General features: G+C 38.8%; 1 protein-coding gene and 1 long non-coding RNA gene across 5 annotated transcripts in view; one reads left to right on the top strand and one right to left on the bottom strand.

Moving 5' to 3' along the window:
* The first annotated feature begins 235 nt into the window (after positions 1–235).
* The window catches only part of LOC139101626 (UDP-glucosyltransferase 2), a 29,740-nt gene continuing 13,599 nt past the window's right edge, over positions 236–16,376 (top strand). For both annotated transcript variants that reach the window (XM_070654921.1, XM_070654922.1), the window contains exon 1: positions 236–788. The gene's annotated coding sequence lies outside the window, so the exon portion shown is untranslated. The remainder of the gene's footprint in view (positions 789–16,376) is intronic.
* Positions 8,889–16,376, bottom strand: part of LOC139101636 (uncharacterized) — a 54,524-nt gene continuing 47,036 nt past the window's right edge. For 2 of the 3 annotated variants that reach the window (XR_011545594.1, XR_011545595.1), the window contains 2 exons: positions 11,515–11,631; positions 10,561–11,345 (listed from right to left, as the gene is read on the bottom strand). This is a non-coding gene — a long non-coding RNA (uncharacterized lncRNA). Of the gene's footprint in view, positions 10,540–10,560; positions 11,346–11,514; positions 11,632–16,376 lie in introns of those variants that run through there. The other variant, XR_011545596.1, reaches the window with a different exon arrangement.

The following is a 16,376-nucleotide window of genomic DNA, read 5'->3' as shown; positions in this document are numbered from 1 at the left end:
CATACACACCGCGTTGTATCGTAAAAATTATAATAATATTGCCACGGGAATTGTCACGATCTAACTACCTCGAATATCTCTTTATTTAATTTACATAAGACGATTTAATAGTACGGGCACAAACACGACGACAGTACTTGAGGAAAGATACAGCAGCTGGCCTACTTTGCGAGTTATTTTGCTTTTAATTAGTCGATACGTATATATATTTCAGTACACATCGGAATTTACATTCTCATCTCAAATATACAACAGAATCTGATTTCGCCATTTACTTCATTTCATCCTCCGAACTTAAAATACTATTTGCAGCGAGCGCTAATTGAGTCCTGTTTTTGCAAAATGTTCCGCAAGGGGAATTATCACTGTGTGCGGCGAATGCGTCTATTACCGAACACAACGTAATTAGGTACTATCCGAGGTATTCACGGAGTGATTACAGGAGAGACTAACAGTGTACCGTAACGCACAGCTCATTCATAACCCACTTTTAAACGTAATGGGGTATTTAAGACCACTTAAAAGTCATTTGCAGTAAAAAAGAGAAGCCATTAAAGGAGGTTAAGCCCCACGGTGTACCCGAAGGGAGGAAGGGGATCCTAAAGCTTGCGCGGCGGTAGGTAGCTAGTGGAGCAAGCGGAGGGTGTCAAGAAACAGTGGCCGAGTGTGATTGCACGGAGGGTAGAACGGACGCAACTAGGCACATAATGGCACTGCAAAGGCAAAGAAAGCGCGTGCCCGAGCGTGAAGAGTGCTCTTTTTATTCTACGCCGCTGGCGAGATTAAAGGTAGGATTTACTTGTAAAAATGGAGAACGTTCCTTCGAAGGTTCGTTTCCTATTCTGGGGGTTCAAAGCCGATAGGTGCATGTAAATTGTTCGTTAAATCGCGGAAATCGGAAGTGAGTATCCGGTTACCTTTTGGAGGCCTTTGTTTGACGAAGAAGAAGCGAAAAAGGATATAAAAAAAAGAAAGGGAATAAGTCGCAAAGAGAATAAGAATATTCTATACTCCCCGTTCGATATTCGATCGTAGTTGAACGTGAAAACGAGAACATGACGACAGACTAATTGGTCATTCGAGAAACCGAGATCAGAGGAAAACTTTTAGATGAAAGCAAGTACATTGAGATGCCGGGCTTGATGTACGTGTCGAGTACTTTACGATTCTATTTTAATTAAATAATCAAATTCCCATTTAATCAACTTAAACAATAATAATGGACAATAGTTGAGTATCTCAGAAACAGTAATTATGACTGTGAACTAAATAATGAGAGAATAAAGCGAATTTGTCAAACAAATTAAAACTACTTTCTAATTCTGCTGTAAAATGTACTTATCGATACGGCAGATTTATTTTAGATATTAAATCCGACGATAATGTTACTTTAATCCATCTACCGGCTTTTTTCAACGAGATACACGTATATAGCCCCGCATTTCCGGTACTTTGAAGTATCCGAGAATCCAATTCCTTTTTATTTGCGTCTTATTCGCTCGGTCCGACCAAGCGTGGAAAACCTTGCCAGAACTCCCTTGACGAGCACCCGGGATTAGATTGCGAAAATTATGGAGCATTTTAGATGGTGTTTGGTGCTCAATCGATTGTTAGACAATTTTATTGCGGCACGGCCGGGCGCGCTTGCTCGCGCGATAAAGTCGACAGTGACTGATCCAAATACGGCCGTCGTCCAACGAAATCCCGAGGAGCAGCCCTTCGACCCGAGAGCCGGCGCGAGGTGATTAGGAGTTCCCCGTAACACTCGACCCGGCGTGCGATCTTTCCGAACGAGCGCCCCCGCGATCCCACGGCGCCGGGAGGAGTCGAGAAGGTAAATCGTCCATTAAAGTGCGGAGCCCCGAGTGTCACGTCTCGAAACCGGCGCGGTGGCGAAGAGGTCGCAAGGCAGGGCGCAAGTTGGGCTAATCAAGGGAAACGGGTGGGTGATTACTAAATGGACGTGGAACTAATTTTGCAGGCAGGGGGATTTACGACCGGGTATCCCTCTGTCGCGCGTACCAGGGATCCGATAACGAGTCGATACCTTGCAGCGCGACCGGTAGCGCCCTTGTTTAACTTTCTCTTTTGATCGACAAACTACCCCGGCGGAGCCGGGCAATTAATGAAAAACATCGCAATCCAGCGCGAGGTTTTCGTCTCCGGCACGCTCTCTTCCTTGTGCGCGTGTACGCGGAGTGCCGCGGAGCCGGCCAATCGCGTGATTGATCGCGCGGAGTTATGCCGTTTCTTAAAGGGTCTGTTAATTAAAGGACGGGCTCTTTTTTACGATAAGACGGAAGATAACGACGAGCATGCAGACAGACAGATCTTTATTGGAATACGGGGCAATCGATATTGCCAATAAGACGGAACGGCACGTGGCGAGAAAAGAAAGAAAGTGATGCGAGCGATAGTAAATGCTAAAATACCTCGGCGAGTGCTTTGCAACGAAACGAAAAAGTAAGTTAATTGATTATCCACTCCTTTTGGAAAAATACTTAAAATATCTTTTACTACCCTCCCCCCCTTTACCTCCCAGACGGTTTTGCGCAAGGGAGTAAAGTAGCTACTGAAAACTATAAGTACCTGCGAGCGTATAGCGTTTCGTTTTACGGTGAGTGATATCGTGATAAAACCGCTAGCATTTTTTAGCAAAAATATTTCTTTTTATAGGCGACACCGCTACGCAGGGCAATGAGAACGCGCATAGAAAATGCCGCCGCATAAAGTTTTGATGAGCTTAATTATGATCGTGTCATATAAATTTGAATAACAGTTGGATTACATAACTCTTAATGATGCCGGCGCATTTAAAGTATGCTACATATCTCCTTCCGCATGCTGATTTATGGGACCGTTTGTGCCTCGAGAAGCTTTATGATGTTTCACGCATGAAGAGAATTTTAATTTGAGATCGTTTGAATTTAACTCGATCCTTATTTCCGAGGGTGGAGTTTAATAACCAGATATAATTTCTCGTTATCGCGTTTAGTAGCACGTACGATTCCGAATTAGTTTGCTCATGTTCGAAATTAGTTGCCTTTATGGCTAATTATCTCGTCTAAATGTACAAATAGATACACGCGACGTTTGCAATGATCGTACAAAGTCCGAAAGAGAAAATTGTGATAATTTATTCACAGCGATTTTTGTTTTTTTTTTTAATTTCTTTTTTTATTATTATAAAATTATTTTAATAAGAAAAAAGAAAAACGTAATTTTTTTTAAATCTTGGAAACAGATTGGTGTGGCGTTATGTAATATAGGATACATTATTTAGTGAATAAGGGGCGATATATATCGCAATAATTGTAATCGTTAACTCAAGTCACGTCCTAAGGGTCAGAGCCGTTTATATTCAGCTGACGTGCCATTGATGAAATTGATCGAGCTGACCACAAATGTCGGCAGTTATAACTAAACTTCTGGCAATTACAATTTCTTAAACTCGTCAGCGGTGTACAATTATTAAAATCAATGTAAAAAGAAAGAAAGAAAAAAAAAAAACTTAGTACAAAACAGATTGCCGCAATTGTTCCCCGGATTTTATTAATTTTATTTAAGTTTCCATTGAAACTCGCGTATCTTCCGCTATGCGTGTTCGTATACTTTACAATTATAGATGATCGCAAATTCTCGACAATACCGTATTTTAGTACTCCTACATAAACCAGGTAAATTAATATTTATAGAGAAACTTGAACGCCCTAGTGCGCTCGCGAAACAGTGGTAACGCGGAAGGAATGTAATGTAGGTGAGAGTCTATGTATATAAGTAGCTTAATAAAACTTCCAAATACGGTGAAGTTTAGATACATATTGATAGTGTGCATTGCGCTTTAACCGTAATTATTTCCAACGTTAAATATTATGCTACAAGCTTGCATTAAACGTTAAAGCTTACAATTTTAAACATATGTAATATTTATAAATTTCTAAGAACGGCAATAATCGACACGAATATTTTTAACTGATTTTCACTAGTTTCGTTTACGCGACTAAACGATATTGTACTAATTTTCCTCTGCTTGCGGTCTACATTGTGTAGCGCATTTCCCGCGTTACCTATAATAAAAATTAATCTAGCGTAAGTTTATTGACACAACCACTCACCGCGATACTTAAGTTTCGCGGTTATTTTATTACGAAGCTGTTTATGCTTCGTTGGCCGATTAGTATTATAAAGTAAAGTTAATCCACGCTGAATCAATATAATTACACCTCGAGTCTTGTCAAGAATATCTTTTATATTTCACCGCGGCATTAATTATGACACCTCTTTATGCAGCTACATTTACCATGAATAATTTAATTTATAACGATATCTCTTATGCAACGATTTGCATCGAGCTTCTTCTCGACTACCAATGAATAAAAGAATCTCATTTATAATAAATATAAAATAATTCTGATTATATTATTTGTCTTTTTATTTTTTTACGTACTTAATTTTCTTTTTTTCTTCTTTTTTTCTTGTTATCTTATATCATACATTCGATTCTCTCAACTGTTGCACGTTGTTACGTATGAAAATTTGCGTCTTAAAATACTTTTATTTGGCGTATTTTACATGCTCAAGTATTTAGAGCTTTAATTATTCTATATGGTATATTTAATGCATTTAATTAAGATAGTAATGCGGTTAATAACATGTGTAACACCCGCGACAGCATATGGAATATCCGCAAATGTTATCATCGTCACCATTGGGAGTAATTTGCGGAGTGGAGAACTATCCTATATGGAACGTGTTAGAAACTTGAACCAGATCCTATCGAATGATAGTACAAACGCCGACGAAAGCTAAATTCGGAATAGCGTTGCTGTACTACACACACACACATATATATATATATATATATATATATATATATATATATATATATATATATATGTATATGTATAATGTTCAACGGTTAAATTACCATAGAATATCATTTTAATGCATTTTATTATGTCTCATTTTATATTCAGACAATAATTTACGGTAACGTTTATTGTTAGTAAACTACGCTATATTTAATAACGAAATTAACCACAATTAATTTGCAACCAGCTGTTTATTTTTCAACGTAACGGTGGAGATAATATATGGTATATATTATTTATGTCGATCTAGATTTTATTTTCACCTTCAGTGCAGTTTACGACTGACATGTTTCAGACTATCATCCCCTTAAGTTTTACCCCTTCGGTGAAAATTTATCGTCGATTCATACGTGGATTAAACTTCCATCGTATTCAATATCAATATTGAATTTTGTCTAACGGTAATAAATTTTGTAGATTAAATATATCTACGTCTCAATTAGATTTGGTTAATTCCTATCTTTTTTTTTTTTAACCTTTTTCCTCTGCCTGGATTCCGGTAAAGAAGAAATTCAAATAGAAGATTTTATCCCGTTAGTAACAAATGAATCACCCGTGGTTGCACCAACTGACGTTTTACGATATATGTATGACGTAAGCCATGTATTCGTCTAACTCCAGCGATTCCTAGCAGACTGTTCATGCAAATCCACTAGCTGACGAGGCAGCTACGGTTGCCACAAACTGGTAGACGCATATGTGCCTCGAACAATAAAGTAAAAAAGCAGGTAACGACTCAAAGATTTCGCGTGGAAATTCGTAGAACGAAAGCTGACCTACGTGTATACGACAAAATACATTTTTCATAATATCAAGTTAACACGTTTTATAATATTTCGCGGGATCTCGTGACGCGGCATTTTCTTTTGAATAAGAGAATTTTCTTGCGAGAACGGCACAAAAATTTCTTTAAAAAAAAAATATTGAAGAATGCCCTCACAATATTGTCATAGTTTTTTAATTTGTTTTCGGTTGCATAAATTTGCCTGTTTCTTTCTTTCTTTTTTTTATTTTACAGCGTACGTGCTTTTCGACGGTGACATCTCTTTTTAGCCCGGTATTACCGAAGCGCTTTCCGTAACGTGTCCATAGTAACGAAAGTTCCAAAAGTTACGAGAACGTCGTTACGCAGCCGCGACGTTCTCCACGCCACCGTATCCATTTAATTGCATTACGTCCCCGACATCCCGCGGCGTGCATACAATCCACGGCCGTCTGTTAGGCTTACTACGGCGACTCGTCACAGATTATTCATGCAAATCCCACAACGGATGCGACTGCATATGGCGCTCGTGCGACCGCGGATGGAAATAATCGACCCCTCTCCTAACTTCGCATCCTTTAATTAAATCCACCGATCGATGAGAGCGCGATGCGCTAATTCGCGCGCGCTCCTGTCATTATCCCTCCTGATCACAAGACACACGCCTACGACCGCTAATGTCATTCTAATAATGGCACACGCGCCGACCGTAATTGCGAGAACTCCTGAAACCGAATCGAGATACGTACGCTCCCGCGAATCCGTCTGCCGTACGTTGGTTTGTGCGCTCAGCACGTGCCCGATATATCTACTTTTGCCGAATACGGTCCGGATCTCTGGCACCGGTTTGTTGCACGCGTATCCGCGTGCATATGTGTGTAACGGGTACAATCGATTTTAGATAATTCAAGTTTTCACAGATAGCCAACTAAAATTCCTTCGGGGAAGTAATGGCAATAGGTAATAGTTATTAAAACGTTATTCTATTTCGAAATTATATAAAAATATACTCGGGCTTGTGTACAAAAAGAGATACGATTCGGAACATAATCGAATATCGGAAGTTTTCTATCTCCCGTGAGGGAGAGAGAGAGAGAAAGAGCGGGGTGGAGGGAGCCAACAAATAGTACAATTCGCGAAATATAATATTCGAGACTTGACGATTTGAGGATACGAATACGCCGCTATAAAAAAAAAAGAAAAAAAAATTTGCACACTCTGCTCTTTATTTTGTTTAACTTATTTCCTCATATTTTATTTAAGTAACGCGATCATATAATTATTCGCAATTTAGCGAAAAAGAAAACCGGGTAACTTAATTTATGTTTACTCATTAAATTTTAGTTAAAAAAAAGTGGTGAAAAAATAAAGGGGGCGGAAAAAAAAAATAAAAAAAATAAAGAAAGAGGCGAGAGAGCGTTTTTCTCGTGGCTGTTCCGACGTATCGTTACCGATGGCGAAGCTGCGGTTAAACTGCACTCGTGTAACGTAAACACGATCTGCACTCGCCGTGTTGATCTTGCTTGAGCTCAAACTCCCACGTGTAAAATTTAGATTGCTAGCAAGTCCCAGCCTAATTATTGCTTCAGCGATCGGCACAAGAATTTATAATGGCGTTGTGTTGTACTTTCATTAGTCCGATAATGAAAATTTAACGAGACTCCGAATATCACGCGTAAAATTGCGTGCCTCGCGTTAAAATTTGCGAATGTGTCCTTTTTATAATGCGAGAATTAAAATTACCCTCTCCCCCTCTCTCCTCCTCCTACGAAGCCGCAGCGATCAGGAATAATTATACGCGGGGAGAATATTCAGCAGCGGATAAGAGTTACCTAATCTCATCAGGTGAGAATATCTAAGGAGCACGGGGTTGATGTGAATCGCGCTCATAATTTACGAGATCCACTTTGAACATGATTTCTCGCTCTAAAGCAGATTTTCAACTCAATTTTCCCATATTCCCTATGATTTAAGCTGCTTTCATAGTCACTCGAGCACTTGTATGGCGCGGAACGAGGTCGAGCATACAAGGTACGGCGCGGCGCGGGTATCTTTTCCGCCCGGGCGAAAACAGAACGGGCGTTTGTTAAAGCATCGGCACGGAAATACCGCAGCGACGGATTGGAATCATAATGCGCTTTTCGACGGATGCAAATGATGTATCCGACCGGTCTCCAGCGATCGGTCTCCAGCGATCGCGTTTCCACCGTTCAATCTGTTCCACGGTTTGGTTGCGCTATTGTGCCGGCAACCGGAAGTCGCTTAGTATGGTAATTTCGTAATTTGTTTCCCATTGTGCAGCGGCGTATGATGTCGCAGCGGCCGATCGATTTCTCGTTGGATGCAAGCGCGTGAAATTGCCGTGTTGATGGATACTGTTCGCCTAGTCGAATATACGCGAATTTGCATAACGCGATTTTTTTTTCAGTTTTTTTTATGGCTTCCTGTCATCGTTTTTGTTACAACGAACAAGATTTCGCATGTCTGCGAACGATTAATCGTTTTTATTTTCGAGACGCACGGGCCAATCTGCGTATGTGAAAACGAAATATCGCAGGACACTGCCAATATTTAACAAACAATAAAAAGAGAGAGAAAGAGAGAAAGAAAAAAATTAAAATTAAAATTAAAATAAAATAAAAATAAATTAAAATAAAAAGTATACGAGTCATATGTGTAATAATTTGTTCTAAATTTTCAGTGCGCACACTTGATTTATAATTTATTCCCCCATAGAATTTTTCTCAGAAGATCGATTTATACCTCAAGATGAAGAACAACGTTTGATTGAGAAATACAGATCGAAAGAAACCTAGCTATACGAATTATCGATTTAAACAGGGGATACAATAGTGACACCCCCGCAGTCATGAGGAAACGAGAGTGTGTGTAGTAAATCCTAACTAATTAGTCTGAGCGACGATAACATCCCCCTTCAGTCGCGCGGCCTGTCTCCCTAAACTTCTGTCTTCTCCACTCTCTTCTCGACGTGCAATGTCTCCGCTTGCGTTTCGCAATCTCTTCTGCGGAGGGGAAGAGAAACACAGCTTTCCTCGTGACAATTCCTAAACTGTCTGCACGTCTCATTGATTAAACCAAATGTCGGCTAGCTTTCCCTCCCCCTCCCCCTTAACTATTCGCCCGCCGCTTCACGTGTCTAAACGTTTTCTTCGCCGATCCTAACGAGGTCGCAAGTGGAAACTTCACTCGCAAAGATCGCGCGCGGATTGCCGGGAAAGTTTTCGGCGTCTACAGGTTCATTAATAAAAAGCGCGGGCGCGAGGGATCGTTGACGAAACGGCGATGAGCGGCCGCCCGTGATTTTCGTCCGACAAATTTCACTGCGAAATTGAAGTGCCCCCGTAATCACCAGAAGGCATCGGCAAATTAATTATTATTAGAGCCGATTCGAATAAGAGAAATCACATTTCTACTTTTTACTTTTCATTTTGCGAATTTGCTTTTGATCAGATTTATTCGTATAATAAATTAATTGACGTGTCCACACATATGCTAATTAAAATATTTAATTAAGTAACTATCTGTATGAAACGTTATACGTTTTTGATTTTGATTTATACTACAATAATTTTAATATATTCGAAGAAATATTATTAATATAATAATAATTATAATTGTTATGTTATGTGCAATCATGTGTTTAATACCGTATGCCGTATTAGAGGAGCAACTATTTATTTACGTAAGTCGTGCTTGATTAAATTTGTACTTAATAAAAAAAAAATATATATATAAATTTTTCAATACAAAAATTAGATTTTAATTATTAACATAACGAATAAAAGAAAAAGTTCCCCCTTCTCCTTATAAAATTTTATTTTTGTCACGATCAAATAATTTACGTAGACGGTGTGTATTCTTCGTGATTTACGGAATCGTTTTACGCGGCCAATAACATTCAAATAATTTAATGAGGTCGAAACTGAGCGTTCTCTTACGCGGAAACTTGCAGACCTTCATAATCTTCATAAAAATCAAGGGAAAAGTTCTGTTTTATGAGTCATGGAAATGTCTTTGCGTAAGTAGGGCAAAAAGAAGAAGTAAAGTTTTAAACTTATTGGAAGGAAAAATCAGAACCTTGGGTTTTAGCGAATTTATGAACAAAGTAAAAATACCTTGTAAAAAGCTCGAATGCAAACAAGAAAATATCAAAGCTCTTTTTCCTATCGATCTCTCTTATTAATACGTAATCAATGCATACAATATCCGTAAAGCGCGCGATAACGCGTTAAAACAGTTTTATGTTTCTTCCTTTTTTTTTTTTGCATCATACGATTGGTGCAAATACGATGTTCCTTCGTTCTTTTTTCTTTATTTTTCTCTCGCATTCGTGTCAAACGTCATAGACGATATCGAGTGTGGCAATAGCGACAATTTACTGGTAGAAACTAAATTGCACAGCTACCCCGATGAGATAAATCTCTCGTACCAACATGTCAAATGGCTGATAAAAGCAGTTAGGTACAGGAAACGCGTGGTATCGCGCATTGTCCTGCGATCGGCCGTTTAGCTCGATTGTTTTATCGGAATGAGCGCAACGTTCTGCGTGATCTCTATACTGAATGTCATAAATACCTCGCGCTACAAACATTTTCCAGAAGAACGCGCAATTTCTAAGCAGTCTAAATAATTGGCAGTATGCACTAAACAAACAGCCAGCAATCTAAACCTAACTTTTTTACTAACGGAAATTAATTTACTTTGCAGCATTTAGCTCGAATAGTTATATTTTTAATATTATTAATTTTATGCAAATTTTTATGTACACATATTATTTTAGATTTTTTATAAAATTTCCTCATAATGTTAAACTGTTAGAAAAGAAAAACATGCGACTCACCGATCTGCATGAGCATCAGCGGAGTTGTAGAATTCAGGCGGTGGCTGTAACATAAAGAAAAATATTAATGTAGACATGAAATTCAGTTTATTAAATTAATAAAAAAAAAGGTAAAGTTTTTTTTTTTTATAAAGATTTTATTTTAAAATATTCATGCTTACCTATAAGTTGCTCCGCCGATGCATGATGCCTCCTGGTGGGCCTGCTCATCCTCTCAGATGGGACGTGACGAGCCATCCTTCCGCGCACTGGAAACTCGCGAACGCGCCCGATTAATTAATTGTCGCGAGAATTAATTTTTTTATTTAACACTTTCGCGCGATAGTCCATGGCACTCCCGTTTTAAAATTTTTATATGAAAGAATAACGCCCCGATATACTTTGCCGAATTCCTGAAGCGACCGACGAACTCCGGTTCGTATTTGTATAATTTCGGCGTACGATACTTCTCTCCTTCGGATTTTTATCTAAGCAGAATTCTTGTTTCGCTCAGATAAAAATCCAAAGAAGTGCTGAGCTGTAATACTATCAACGTAAACTCTATACGAATGTATGGAATTTACATCGACATGTGAAATTCAAATTAGGACAAAATATAAAAATTAACCAAATTCTTTTTTTATTTTATTTATATTATTTTATAAGTTTTTTTTTACTTTAAATCACCGGCGCGATGTATTAATATTTTATTTTATTAAATATTTATTTTATATTATGTACTAATATAATTGTGCCGCGGGTATAAGTATACAAATTTTGGCCCACCCGAAATGCTTATAATTAAAATAGATACTATAAAAAAAAACATGCGACCTACGTATGCTGGCGGCGGAGTGCTGGTAAAGATGATCTGTAACAAATAAATGAAAAAAATTAAATTGTAGATAATTATTCTCAATATATAATCTGAATAATTATTTAAAAACAAAAAAAGAGATTTTACGCGCCTTTAATTTTTTAATTAAATATCACAAAATTAAGTTTTAAGAACGGCAGCATAAAAAATAATTGATTCTTACCTATGGGTTGCTCCGCCGATGTATGATGTCCCTCCTGGACCTCCTCCTCCTCTCAGAATGTTTGAAACGAGCGATTAATTCTCCTTCGACCTCCTCGATCCTTCGCTGAATCTCCATCTAAAACATAAAAAGATTTATTTGGTTAGCAAAATTACGATACTCGGGTATCTATCGGTAGATCGTACACAACAAATTATTTTCAACACGTATTATTTTCAGTTTATCGTGCGTTCGCCCGCTCGGTCGTTGGTGCCGACCACGTATTCCAACGCGAAAAATAAACACCGCGCCGCTCGCGTGACCGATCTCTACTTGACTAGCCCGCTGTGCACCAATAACGCGTTACAGAAAGAATATTTTATACCCAATATTATATTCACCACTCTCTGTGTATCACGAACGTACCCTTAAGTAATATATCGCGGTGCTCGTCAATCGAATCTCATATCCATCGAGCTCCGACTGAGCCGATTGACGATTAACTTTTAACATTGCCGGCGAAATTTCTACCGGCTGCGTTGAAGAATATCGGCCGGCAGCATCGAAAGCCAATCGTCGATCGCCTCGAAGCTTGATTGAGGCAAGTGTGATACGATTATACGGCGGCAATACGTACATATGACCGCTCCGGAGATGCGAATTAATGTACGGATAAATGAGGATATATCTTACAGTATAGGAAAGAAAGATGATCGCGGCTGCTATCCGCGTATAGAGGGATGACGGGAGAAGGGCGATTCACGCTGGATCCCACCGATCCTCTCGGTACAACGCAGTGCAACGTGCATGCGTGCGAGATGCTCGGTAGACGGAAACGGAATGGAAGGGGAACGGGCCGCTGCGCGCCGCTAGCGAATACCGTCCCCGCTCCCCGCGCTCCCCTCCCCAACGGTTACCGAGTCTCGGACCTACTTTATGCAACTAACGCGTCTCCTACGTGCGGGTGAGCTTTCCGAATGCCGAAAACGGAACGAAGGGACCCTCTGACAACCTGCCCCGCGGTATTCCTCTCGAATACTTTTTTTAACGCGCGTTTTGTAGTCAGAAAGCACTACCATGTCAATGTCATTTTGTAATTTATGCAATAAAATTGTTACTTAAAATTATATTTCAGCCTCCTCAATCTAAATAATCGACTCCACGACGAGATCGGTAGCTTCATGATAAGAGACTTGCTCGTGATATCGAGAGAATGTTACCGAAACCCCGCGGGTACGAATGTAAGACAACTCTCGGCGGGCGAAAGAAGAAGAATTGAATTATCCGAACTTTATGCACATGCCACTACGTTTAAACGATATATGAAAGTTGCGCTATCATTATTCTACAAAGATCAATAAAATATTTTTTTAATATATATGTATAAAACTAGCATTTCAAACAAGTTCTCGGTTTCGGTCAGATTAAGTTAAAAAGTTATTTTAAATATTTTTATAGTAGCCGCGTTTGTTCGTTGCCTATCTTCTAAATTAAAAAAAAAAGTAAACAAATAAAAATAATATTAAAAAAAAATAAATATTTAAAAACCGCGAATGTAAATCTACAATTAAAATTGTTGATTTAAAAATTATTCAACAGACAACGCACGCAGCTGTCTACCCGGCTGGCGGGAAATTAATTGATGTAATTAAAAGAAAATTAAAAGTGCTTTTCCATTTCGTCGGAGTCTTCGCAACGTCGTAAGAAGGGTCGTAAAGGTGAAGTCGATTTAAATCCTGTTGTCAGCCAGGCGGACTTCTCGCGAAGCAATCTACCATCGTGCGTCACGCCAATGCGAACTAATTTTAAGGACGGCATCAGGTTTGTCGGGGTGGCCGGGGAGGGGAAAGGGGCCGGAAGGGACGGACAGAAACAAAAAGGGCAAGGTAAACTTCGAGAGGAAAGAAACTTTTCGCAGAGAGGTACCCTCTTTCTTCGAAACAATACTAATTGAATTCAATTGTGGAGCGGCTGAAGGGGATGTGAAACGTATTTCTAAATGACGAACATCGCGGAGGCAACCGTTCCCTCTTGAGGAAAAGTGACTTGTGGAAACTCAACTGTGATTATAATAGGCGAAAAGCTGTCGGCTGACGTTGCCGTGACTTGAAATTTCTCTTAATACTGACGCACGTACACCTGCCACAGTTGCATGGATCAAAGCACGCGAGATCGCTAATTATAGCACAGGCCGCATTTAAACTTGTTTCAAAGTCAACCCGGATCATAATATAATTCCCATTGATACGTGCGTCAATTAATTAACTAGATTACTCATTATTCCATTTCGGCCAGAGTGTAAGATCGTAATAAGCACAAATTCCGGATTTTCTCACGTTCGTGTATTATAGAATACTGTAATCCGCGCCGTTCGTTAGTCGTTAGTTATTAAAAAATAAAAAAAAGAAAAAAAAAATGGTAAATAAAATTCAAATTTGTAGAGATTATTAAGCGAAATTTATCTATATTATTCTAGCATCAAGTATGCTGAGTCGCATATTAAATATAAATTTTGAATAGCACATGTTTCAACGTTACGTTCTTAAGCTAAGAGCATAACATTTAAACCTTCTTATATATTCGTATTAATGTATGAATTTCGCCCTTATCTCGTGTAATACGATTTAAACAATTACTTTGGTTGCAGATCCCGCCGTTTCTACAGAATATTAAAGCCACAAGCGTCGCGTTTCTCGCTGACGTGGTTCAAAAATTTCATTCTACCATCGCAATAAATTCGCGAATTTTCATTTCGACGGCAATGAAAACAATGAGACCGGCACGCGATTCGACGTGCGAGTGTAACCGCGGTAGAAAAATTTATATTTCACCATGACGAGACGCGCGTATACAACACGCAGATACGTATTAATGTCATTACGCGTTACGTTAAAATTCGTCAAGTTATCGCAGCGACTGAGTTGTTTACTGATACGTAAATGTAATTTTTTTTCTTTTTTTTTTCGCATTTTGCATTCCGCGGCACTATCGATCGATTCGACTACAAATTTCTTCGCGCAGAATCCTTTCGTCGGGATAATCCTGTAAAAGCTACAAAGTCTTTGATAGGTCTCCCTTTGCGCGGGAGAAGCAGCTTTCTTCGGTCGTATTTCAAACTTGAAAGTGAATGACTCCTCTTTTCGGAAGGCACGCCTTTTTTTTTTCTCGCTCCTTTCGAGAGCTACCGTAACAAGATTCACGTCGGTCCCAAAGGGATGCGAAATCGGCTATTATTTCTCGTTTAACCGAGTGAAATATTCTTGTCGGTTAGGGAGTCGTTGGCAGATGCGCGGATATCGATATTTCGCCGTTGGCTTCGAGCCGACGATAGTTATCGCTGTCGTTAAAAGTTATCTTAAGTCCACAGGCGTGATCGGAATATGAATATTCGATTCGTAATTCCGCACGTGTGGAGGATTCTTATTCTTAAGTTTGAAAAAATAAAAAAATAAAAAAATAAAAAAATAAAAAAACAAAAAAACAAAAAAAAAACAAAAAAAAACTGAGTAATTTTAGGTTTCTACTTTTCTTTTTAATCTTGTATATTTTAATTTTAGTTTTAATTTGAAATTAATTTACATCGAAATAACGACAATTACGAATAAAAAATCGTCTGTAATATTGCGGCGAATGCTCGTGGAAGAAATTAAAGTAAGAACGTGTACGATTTACAAGACGTTATTACGCTCTAATTGCGTATACTGGGAATTGATTTTTAAATTCAGTTTTATGTTACGTGCATTTAAGTTTAACTTGCACATGTATGGCGTACGTTAACAATAAATGAAAATTTCTGAAGAAGTATCTCTGGTACGCATCCAGCGCGGGATTATGAAGAGACGTAAAAATCTTTCTATGTAAAAATATTCGTTTCGTTCATTTCTATGTACATTAATATTATACAAAAGATTTCCCGAGAAAAGCAGGAAGCGGATTATGTAATGCGAATATTCCATATAGCTACAATACATGTATACGGCATATACAAGGCAAACCCTCTTTCCTGCAAGTTATTAAAGAGAGATTGCTTTTACCGTCGCCTGCAAGTAGGAGAACGGGTGGTGTTCTGGAAGGAACCCGAATTCAGCAATTAATTCCCGCTTAGTTCAGCGAAATATCTTCATCAGCCAGGAAGTTTTTAGTCGGCATTTCGACGCTGGAGTGTGATTAACCTTTATATAATAATAGCATTTTGCAAATTATTAACAGCAAAATTTTAAGTGTTTCTCTAATTATCTGAAAGATGAATTTTTAATAAAAAAAAAAAATAAGTTAAATAAAATAAAATAAAATAAATAAATAAATAAATAAATATATATGGATTTTTATGAAGGGTTCTTATGAAAGAAAATGCTTTATAAAGAGTACTTCCTGGCACGATAAAAGATCGTATTACCACAAGTCCGTGCGACAATTCGTTTAAACAACCGGACTTACTGAACTCAATGTGTTCCGTGTGTAATCATCGATATTCCGATAGAATCGCACGGTCGGGACTGCATCATTAAGGTTTTAACAAGGGTTGCTTAACCAGGGGTTATCTGGAATGAGCACACGTGGAATTACGGGGAAACGGCGCCGACCGAAAATTTGCTCTCGCCCCGGCTAGCTAGCTTCTCTCTTTTCCGATTCCTCGCTAACCACTCACCCCGTTCTTCTTTTCAGCGATACGGACTTCACCCTCGTTCGGCGAGTTATCTCGGGGTACTCTTTATCCCCCGGCCTTTACCTCGTCTGGCAAATCAAAGGGACGTCCCTACCCAACACCGGGTCGCCGGTCCGGCCAATTTCATTATGTACGTCCTGCCGACGACATCTATGCCCAAAAAAAAAAAAAAAATTGTTGGATCCGCGGGGCATTCGAGTGACCGAAGAAACGAATG

This window comes from Cardiocondyla obscurior, linkage group LG04, assembly GCF_019399895.1.
Source record: "Cardiocondyla obscurior isolate alpha-2009 linkage group LG04, Cobs3.1, whole genome shotgun sequence".
NCBI lineage: Eukaryota > Metazoa > Arthropoda > Insecta > Hymenoptera > Formicidae > Cardiocondyla > Cardiocondyla obscurior.
Note: the sequence above shows the minus strand (reverse complement) of the source record. Positions and strands in the feature narration are given on the sequence as shown.